We start from the raw sequence: 8,769 nt of genomic DNA, 5'->3' as shown, positions 1-8,769 counted from the left end.
CAAAAAAAAAAAAAAAAAAAAAAAAAAAAAAAAGGTAGAGTGTTATTTTACATGGTTTCAGCTGACAGAGATACCAAGAGGGGGCGGAAATTAATTATAGCACCAAATTAAAGAAGAAAAAATACTGATGGTGACAAAATCTCTATTCACCATGCCAGTTGAAAATTAAAATTGAGCACTTAAATCATAGTGCATTCCGAGTTTTCAAGCTCAAAATCCAAAAATAAAACAACAAACAAAATGTAATGTAATATTTTATATTATAATTAAGTAATAAGGCCAAAAATACCAAGAATATAGCTCAAAACACATACAATATTTCAGATGGACAAAAAAGTGTCCAAATGGTAAATTGCAAGTTCTGAACTTTTGTTCTTACAGGAATGCGGGGTTATTTATGTAATTCACCAGTTAGCTGAGCTGTCATTTTCGTTAAGTGTGTATATATATATATATACAATTGTATCACATATAGCAGTACGAAAATTCTTTTCCCATTCGTGTTCTCTCTCATTTTGCTCTCCAATTAGGGCATAAAATTCACATGGTATCAGAGTGGTAATCAAGACTTTCGTTCATGGCGACGAGTTCAAATGCTGAAATTGAAGGATTGACTAACAATTCTTCACCAAAAGCTGATAATCGTGGCGAAGACTTGATACTTACAGCTCAATGAATGATTTCAGATCCTGCGAGTCCTTATTACATGCACTATGGACATAACACGGGTATGCAGATTGTCTCGGTTATGCTTTTTGATGAAAATTACTCGACGTGGAGTCAAGCTGTGGAAATGGCTTTGAGCGTGAAAAACAAAGAAGGTTTTATTGATGGATCTATATCAAGACCTTCCGTAGAATCACCTCTGTATGCGGCTTGGTGTAGATGCAATCACATTGTTTCATCATGGATCATAAATTCGGTCCCTAAGGAGTTTTATCCTAGTGTTATGCACAAGGAATCAACCCGTGGAATCTGTCTAGAATTAAAGGATAGGTATAGTCAGGGTAATGGACCTAGAATTTATCAATTGAAGAAGTTAATTGCTTCAATTACACAAGGAAATGGATCTATGAATGCTTACTTCAACAAGTTGAAGGGGCTATGGGAAGAATTATCAAATTATAGGCCTCAAACTCACAATACTTATTATGAAGAGGAACAAATATTGCAGTTCCTAATGGGGTGAGATGAGTGCTATTCCAATGTAAGAAGTCAGATATTACTAATGGAACCCTTACCACCATTGAACAAAGTGTTCGCATTAGTTCAACAAGATGGAAGGTAGAGAGATGTTGCATCAAGGAGTCAAATCAATGTGGAAACTAGTGCATTTGTAAGTAGATTGATCAATAATTCAACAAACTTTGGAAGTAACTAGAGATCAGCACACACCAAACAAAATTCAAGGAAGGAACGGCCTAAATGCAATTACCGTGGGATGCTTGGGCATATACAAGGGAAATGTTATAAACTTCATGGATATCCCCCAGGACATCGGTTGGCAAAGGACAGAGGCAAGGAACCAATTTCAAGTGCACATCAAGTAACTGGAAATGCTAATTCTTCTGATCTATCAAATGCTTTCTCAAGTCTGACTATCACACCGGAACAAAACAATGCCAACAAGTTCTCAATATACTGAAGCCACAACTTCACACTCAACTCTCAAATTTGATCCCTCAATCTAGCAATGCTGATAATCAAAGCCAAGCAAACCTAGTTATGCCGGATGTTCCCTCATTCTCAGGTAAAACTTACCGTCTAGCAGTCTCAGCAGTTAAGGATAAATGGATAATTGACACTGGTGCCACAACCGCATGGTATATTCTGTCAATCATTTATCCTCCATCACTGCTAAGGTAAATGCAAGTGTTAAACTTCCTAATGGGGATGAGACTCATGTGACTCATATAGGATTTGTGAAGTTGTCTAAATATCCATCATTAACTAATATTTTATGCATTCCTTCTTTCTAATGCAATCTGGTTTCTGTTAGTCAGCTCATTCATTCTCACCATTGTTGCCTAATATTCCTATCTAACCATTGCCTTATTCAAGACCGTTCTACATGGACAATGATTGGAGATGAGAAACTTGAAGCTGAATTGTATCATTACCAGCTTTGTACTCCTTCAAACAATGGTCCATCAAACACTACTTGTGCCAACAAATCTATTCTTCATCATTTCAATGCTGGTTGTAATAAAGTCATGAACAATGACCATGTTCCCAGTTTTAATGCTGTCACTAGATTGCCTTTTGAACTATGGCATTATAGGTTAGGACATATTCTAGAATTTCCACTTTACAGAAGTTTGTACCTGAAATTGTGTTGAATTCTGACTTTAATTGTAATATTTGTCCTATGGCAAAGCAGCATCGATTACCTTTTCCTCACAGTTTACATGTTTCTCAATTCATTTTTGAGCTAATTCATTGTGATATTTGGGGTCCTTATCAATCACATTCACTTGATGGTTCGAAATATTTCTTGACTATAGTGGATGACTATAGTAGATCCACATGGACTTTCCTAATGAGAACTAAGTCACAAACCAGACAAATTATCCTAACCTTTTCCAATATGGTTGAAACTCAGTTTAGTACCAAAATTAAGGCACTAAGATCTAATAATGGTGCTGAATTTATCATGACTTGACTTTTATTCCTCCAAAGGGATCATATATCAAGTGAGTTGTGTTGAGAAACCACAACAAAACGACATAGTTGAACGTAAACATCAACACTTATTGAACGTTGCTAAAGCTTTAAAATTCCAAGCCAAACTTCCAGATAATTTTTGGGGAGATTGTATCTTGACAGCCACATATCTCATTAATCGTATACCCAGTACATCTCTATCAAACAAGTCCCCTTATGAGATCCTATTCTCAGCAAAGTCCTCTTAGTCTCATTTAAGAGTGTTTGGTCATGCATGCTATGCTTCTACTCTTGAAAGGCATAGGCATAAGTTTGACCCTAGAGCTGTTCCTTGCATCTTCATTGCTTATCCTCCCATTCAAAAGGGATACAAGCTGTACAATCTGCATACACATGAGGTTTTTGTTTCTAGGGATGTCATTTTTCATGAGAATATATTTCCTTTCAATGATCCTACATTCCTAGCTACCCTTAGTTACTATGATGCAACTTCTACTCAATCTCTACAAGCCCTTTATTCCCCCCTTCATCTCCTCTTATATCAAATTGCATTCCTCATACATCATCTTTACCATTAGAGCCTAGTCCATCCTTGCCACCTTCCACCTCTACTCCTGTGTCCTTATCCCCATCCTCACCTATATCCAATCCTATCCCTCCATCTACTTCACAACATTCAAATGTCAATCCTCTTCGCAGATCTACTAGACTTCGAAAACCTCCCAGCTGTCTACAACAATTCCATTGTGACCTAGCCTCTCAGCGTTCCCAACAACGTTCTGCCTCACCTACTCCCAATCATGGTGCTAGAAAATCCTATGATCTATCCAACACTTAAGATTATGATTAAAATTCACCAGCTCACAGGGCCTATGTGTTGTCACTATCTACTAATGCTAAGCCAAGGAATTTTATGGAGGCAATTCAATCCCCAGCTTGGCGTCAAGCCATGAATGATGAATATCAAGCTTTAGTTAATAATAATACCTGGACAATCACCTCACTTCCTGCAAATAAGAAGGCCGTTGATTGCAAGTGTGTATACAAGATCAAACTTAAGCTAGATGGAACTGAAGATAGAAAGAAAGCGAGGTTAGTTGCACGGGGATTCACTCAATAGGCTAGCCTTGATTATCAGAAAACTTTTTCTCCTGTGGCTAAGTTAGCTTCTGTCAAGGCATTGTTGGCAGCTGCAACCAGTAAAAGTTGGCACCTCCACCAGCTGGACATAAACAATGCCTTCCTTCATGGAGACCTTGAGGAAGAAGTATATATGAAGATGCCTCTAGGGTATGAGCAGAAAGGATAGAATGGTATCACATTGGTATGCAAACTTAACAAATCTATCTATGGATTGAAACAAGCCTCAAGGTAATGGAATACCAAGCTGTCATCCTTCATCATATCTCAAGGATTTGTTCAATCTAAGTTTGATTACTCACTTTTCAGCAAGAGAACTGACTGCTCTTATACTATGCTGCTCATTTACGTTGATGACATCATAATAGGAGGAAATGATCTGACATACATTGAGCATTTTAAAAGGAGTCTAAACAATTAGTTCAAGCTGAAGGATTTAGGAGTCTTAAAATATATTTTGGGGCTTGAAGTTGCAAGATCATCTAAAGGCATTGTTGTCGGTCAACGTAAGTATACCTTGGAAATCCTTGAAGATGCAGGTTATTTAGGATCAAAGCCTGCAAAATGTCCTATGTTGCAGGGTCTAAAATTGACTAAAGATCAAGGGGAGTTGCTATATGATCCAGGAACGTATAGGAGGCTAATTGGAAGGCTGTTATACTTGACCATTACAAGACTAGATTTGTAATTCTCAGTGCAGGCTCTAAGTCAATATCTTGAATCCCTAGAAAAGCTCACTTAGATGCCGCACACCATGTGCTCAAATATGTGAAAGGAACACCAAGGCAAGGGTTATTCTTTGCAGCAGATTCTGATTTTGAGCTCAAAGCTTTTTGTGATGCAGATTGGGCATCGTGTGCAAATACAAGTAGGCTAGTTACAGGGTTTTGCATATTTCTTAGAGGGTCCTTGATATCCTGGCGATCAAAGAAGCAACATACTATATCAAGGCCATCAGTTGAAGTGGAATACAAGGCCATGGCAGCAGCAGTCTGTGAAATTATTTGGCTTAAGAAGGTGTTGACTGATCTAGGGGTTGATCATCCTAAAGCTACTCTACTATTCTATGATAATCAAGCGGCAATGCATATAGCTAGCAATCTTGTCTTTCACGAGAGGACGAAACACATAGAACTAGATTGTCATTTGGTGAGAGAAAAGGTACAATCTGGTGACATAAAAACCATGTATTTGCCCACACAAAATCAGCTAGCAGATTAGTTGACTAAAGCTTTAGGGAAAGCCAGATTTCAGATGTTATCATCCAAGATGGGTGTCTTGAATATTCATCAGCCATATTGAGGGGGAGTCTTACAGGAATGCAGGGTTATTTATGTAATTCACCAGTTAGCTGAGTTGTCGTTTTGGTTAAGTTTATATATATATACACAATTGTATCACGTACAGCAGTAAGAAAATTATTTTCCCATTCATGTTCTCTCTCATTTTGCTCTCCAATTAGGGCATAAAATTCACTAACACAATTTCATAGTAGACTTGTCAAAAGATAAGAAACTTTTAACAAGACTCAGGTACTTACTTCCCAATTTGAATATCACAGCCCTGTCCAGAGGGAACTATAAAACAACATAAAGATTGTATCTTTATACATTATGAAGATTAATCTCAAGCTGTCCCCCCCCCCCCCCCACCCCAAAAAAAAATAATATTAATAAATTTTACTCGCTCTTTAGAGAAAAAGATGATAATGTATTTGAAAATTAACACATTTGACAAACTGTAGACTCTTTATATTTATAGCAGAAGATTTATGTATGAAGAATTTAGAAACTAAAGATTATGAACTTCTTCTAATAAACGATTCCATTAATTTCAGTGTCTCTCGCAGCTAATTAAAAAGTAAAAATTGAAAACGAAAAAATTGATTCACAACCCTAAGATACTCAATTTTTGTAGCAGAATTTAAACATCACAGATTTCTTTTGAAGTCGAAAAATCAATTTTGAGTTTTCATTCAATGCTCTTGCAGAAAACAACGAGTGTATGTAGCCAAAACACATGAAGAACAAAATTATAACTACCAATTTACCTGGCTACCAGCTTGATCTTCCGTCTGCAGTTGCGAGGGGGGGGGGGTCACCGTACTGTAGACGGAGATGGGTTGTTAGGGTGACGGAGTTTAGGCTTCAAATTGATGAATTGAAGGGTTTATGAGGTGCCGGGTCGGGTCGGGTCGGGTCGGGTCAAGTGGGTGGATTTTAATTGGGTAGGATGTTTAAAGTTTATTCTGGGTTTGGATTGGGTCAAAATGTGCATTCATAATTAAGAAGTGAACTATCACCCATTTTAAAACTAAAAATAAAAGTTTAAATTTTAAAAATCAGATGTTCATTAGAATTTATTTATGATTTAATTAATCAATTATATATTTTATTGATTAAATATATAAAAATTGCAAATCGATACGATTTGCTCACAAATCAACAATTTAATTAATTACATATTATTTTTCGGTCATAGATCAAAATTTTTATATGTCACAAATCATTTTATGGTCAAAATTCAAAAAATTTATAGGTCAAAATTTGTTCATCGGTCACAGATCGCTAACATTATAAGTCACAATTTATTAAATAATTACAAATTGGGTAATTGGCACAAAACGTCCTTACCTTTCAAGTCTATTATGGAAAACGTCCCTACCTTTCATTTTTTGGCATTTTTGCCCTCATTTCAACCTTTCTTTGCACTGGACGTCCTTCCGTCCATATTCCGTCAGTTTTTCCGTTAATTAAATACAAAAATAACTTTTTCTTTCCATAAATAAGGGTAAAATTGTCCTCACCCACTTCACCCCTTTTTCCCACCATCAACTTAGTCCATAAATAACAGTAGCAGCAACATGAATCTGAAAATACTTTAAATAATTAAGTTAAATAAAGAAAAAATATCGTGAACATATTATATTTCATAATTCCACAACTACTGTTGCTGTCATCTTGTGTCACTGAAAAATTTTAGAAAGACATATTAAATGGGTAGTCAATTTATAATGAGCCAAAATGGTGAATGGCTCTTTTTGGCTCAATGGAGAAGATGAATGGCTCATTTTAAATTGACTCATTATAAATTAACTACCCATTTAATATGTCTTTCTAAATTTTTCCAGTGACACAAGATGACAGCAACAGTAGCTGTGGAATTGTGAAATATAATGTGTTCACGATATTTTTTCTTTATTTAACTTAATCATTTAAAGTATTTTCAGATTCATGTTGCTGCTACTGTTACTTATGGACTAAGTTGATGGCGGGAAAAAGGGGTGAAGTGGGTGAGGACAATTTTACCCTTGTTTATGGAAAGAAGAAGATATTTTTGTATTTAATTAACGGAAAAACTGACGGAATATGAACGGAAGGACGTCCAGCGCAAAGAAAGGTTGAAATGAGGGCAAAAATGTCAAAAAATGAAAGGTAGGGACGTTTTACACAATAGACTTGAAAGGTAGGGACGTTTTGTGCCAATTACCCGAATGTTTAACGGAAAAACTGACGGAATATGGACGGAAGGACGTCCAGCGCAAAGAAAGGTTGAAATGAGGGCAAAAATGCCAAAATATGAAAGGTAGGGACGTTTTCCACAATAGACTTAAAAGGTATGGATGTTTTGTGCCAATTACCCATTACAAATTATCAAAGTATCGATCAAAAACTAACAATTTTTTAGATCACACATTATTTTTTAGTCACAATTCATCTTTTTCATTAGTCACATATTAACTAATTAATGGTCACGATCAACCAAATAAATTGTGATCTTCACAAATGCTTGTGACCACCGTCTCACCACTGCCCCCAACAACACCGCCCTCACCTTTGTCGCTAGAACTACCATTACCTACAACAAATTTAAAACATTGTAGAAAAATACCACCAAATCATCGCACTGAATCCATCGCTGCCTCGCCACCACAACCACCAACAAACCACCATTTCAACTACAAAATTACCAACCATCAACACATGCCAAATTCATCACCACCTCCACTGTCAAAAGCCACCCACTACCAGATACATCACCTATCTAACACCACCGCACCCAAATCGTCGGGCCTCCAGAACCGCTGCTCGCCACCACGGCACCCGCAAATATACCACACCACGATCGCGCACATCCACCACCACCACTACAGTCATCTCCTCTATCTCCATCTACACAACACCACCCTACCCAAAAAAATCCACAAACTCGCCGCCACCACCACTATACACTAACATCGCTTACACTACCACCGAGAAAACCACCACAAAGTATGTTGTGAAATCCCCATCGAAACCACCGCAAAATACCAGAGAAGAGCGGCAAAACATCGAAAACCAACATAACTGCATCAGGTTGAGGTATCGGAGAAGTTGCTGTTGGGAGTGGTGGTTGTCACCACCAACGACAGGCATCGTGAGCGGCCACACCACCAGCTACAGTGGCATCCAGATCTCAGTGTGAAGGGTAAGCGAGAGAGAGAGAGAGAGAAGAAGAAGAAGAAGAGAAATTGATTAGGGTTTGGGATGAAAATTGGATTATATGTATTTAGTAAACATATTTATTTTATAAAAATATTGATTAAAATAAAATTTCTGATTTTAAAATAATGAAACATCCAACCTGATTTTAGAATATTGAATTTCTAAAGTAGGGTGTGGTGTAATTTTCACATATTTTAAAACATATTTTTAGTTGAGGAATTACACCAACACATGTTTTTAAATCCTTCATTTCAATAAATGGATGATAAAGTCATTCTTTAAAAAATGAGGTATACTCCCACCTCACGCCACCCTCAATCCAATTGCATGGCACAACCCATCATAGCCCAAATTCATTTTCCACCACAAGAAAAGGTCAAAGGCTTTTTATTCCACTTCTTCCTCATCGACGCCTTCATCACTTCTCCGACATCAATAGCAGCACTGTAGCGCACAACACCACAATCACTTTACAAAAAGC

At 37.0% G+C, this 8,769-nt stretch overlaps 1 protein-coding gene across 1 annotated transcript in view; it reads right to left on the bottom strand.

Annotated features, from left to right (window-relative positions):
- LOC111383700 (DNA-directed RNA polymerases II, IV and V subunit 8B-like) overlaps positions 1-5,958 on the bottom strand; it is a 7,819-nt gene extending 1,861 nt beyond the window's left edge. Inside the window, exon 1 of the mRNA XM_023007834.1 lies at positions 5,855-5,958. The gene's annotated coding sequence lies outside the window, so the exon portion shown is untranslated. The remainder of the gene's footprint in view (positions 1-5,854) is intronic.
- Between the last annotated feature and the right edge of the window lie 2,811 nt (positions 5,959-8,769).

This window comes from Olea europaea, unplaced genomic scaffold (assembly GCF_002742605.1).
Source record: "Olea europaea var. sylvestris unplaced genomic scaffold, O_europaea_v1 scaffold274, whole genome shotgun sequence".
In the NCBI taxonomy this organism is placed as follows: Eukaryota; Viridiplantae; Streptophyta; class Magnoliopsida; order Lamiales; family Oleaceae; genus Olea; species Olea europaea.
Note: the sequence above shows the minus strand (reverse complement) of the source record. Positions and strands in the feature narration are given on the sequence as shown.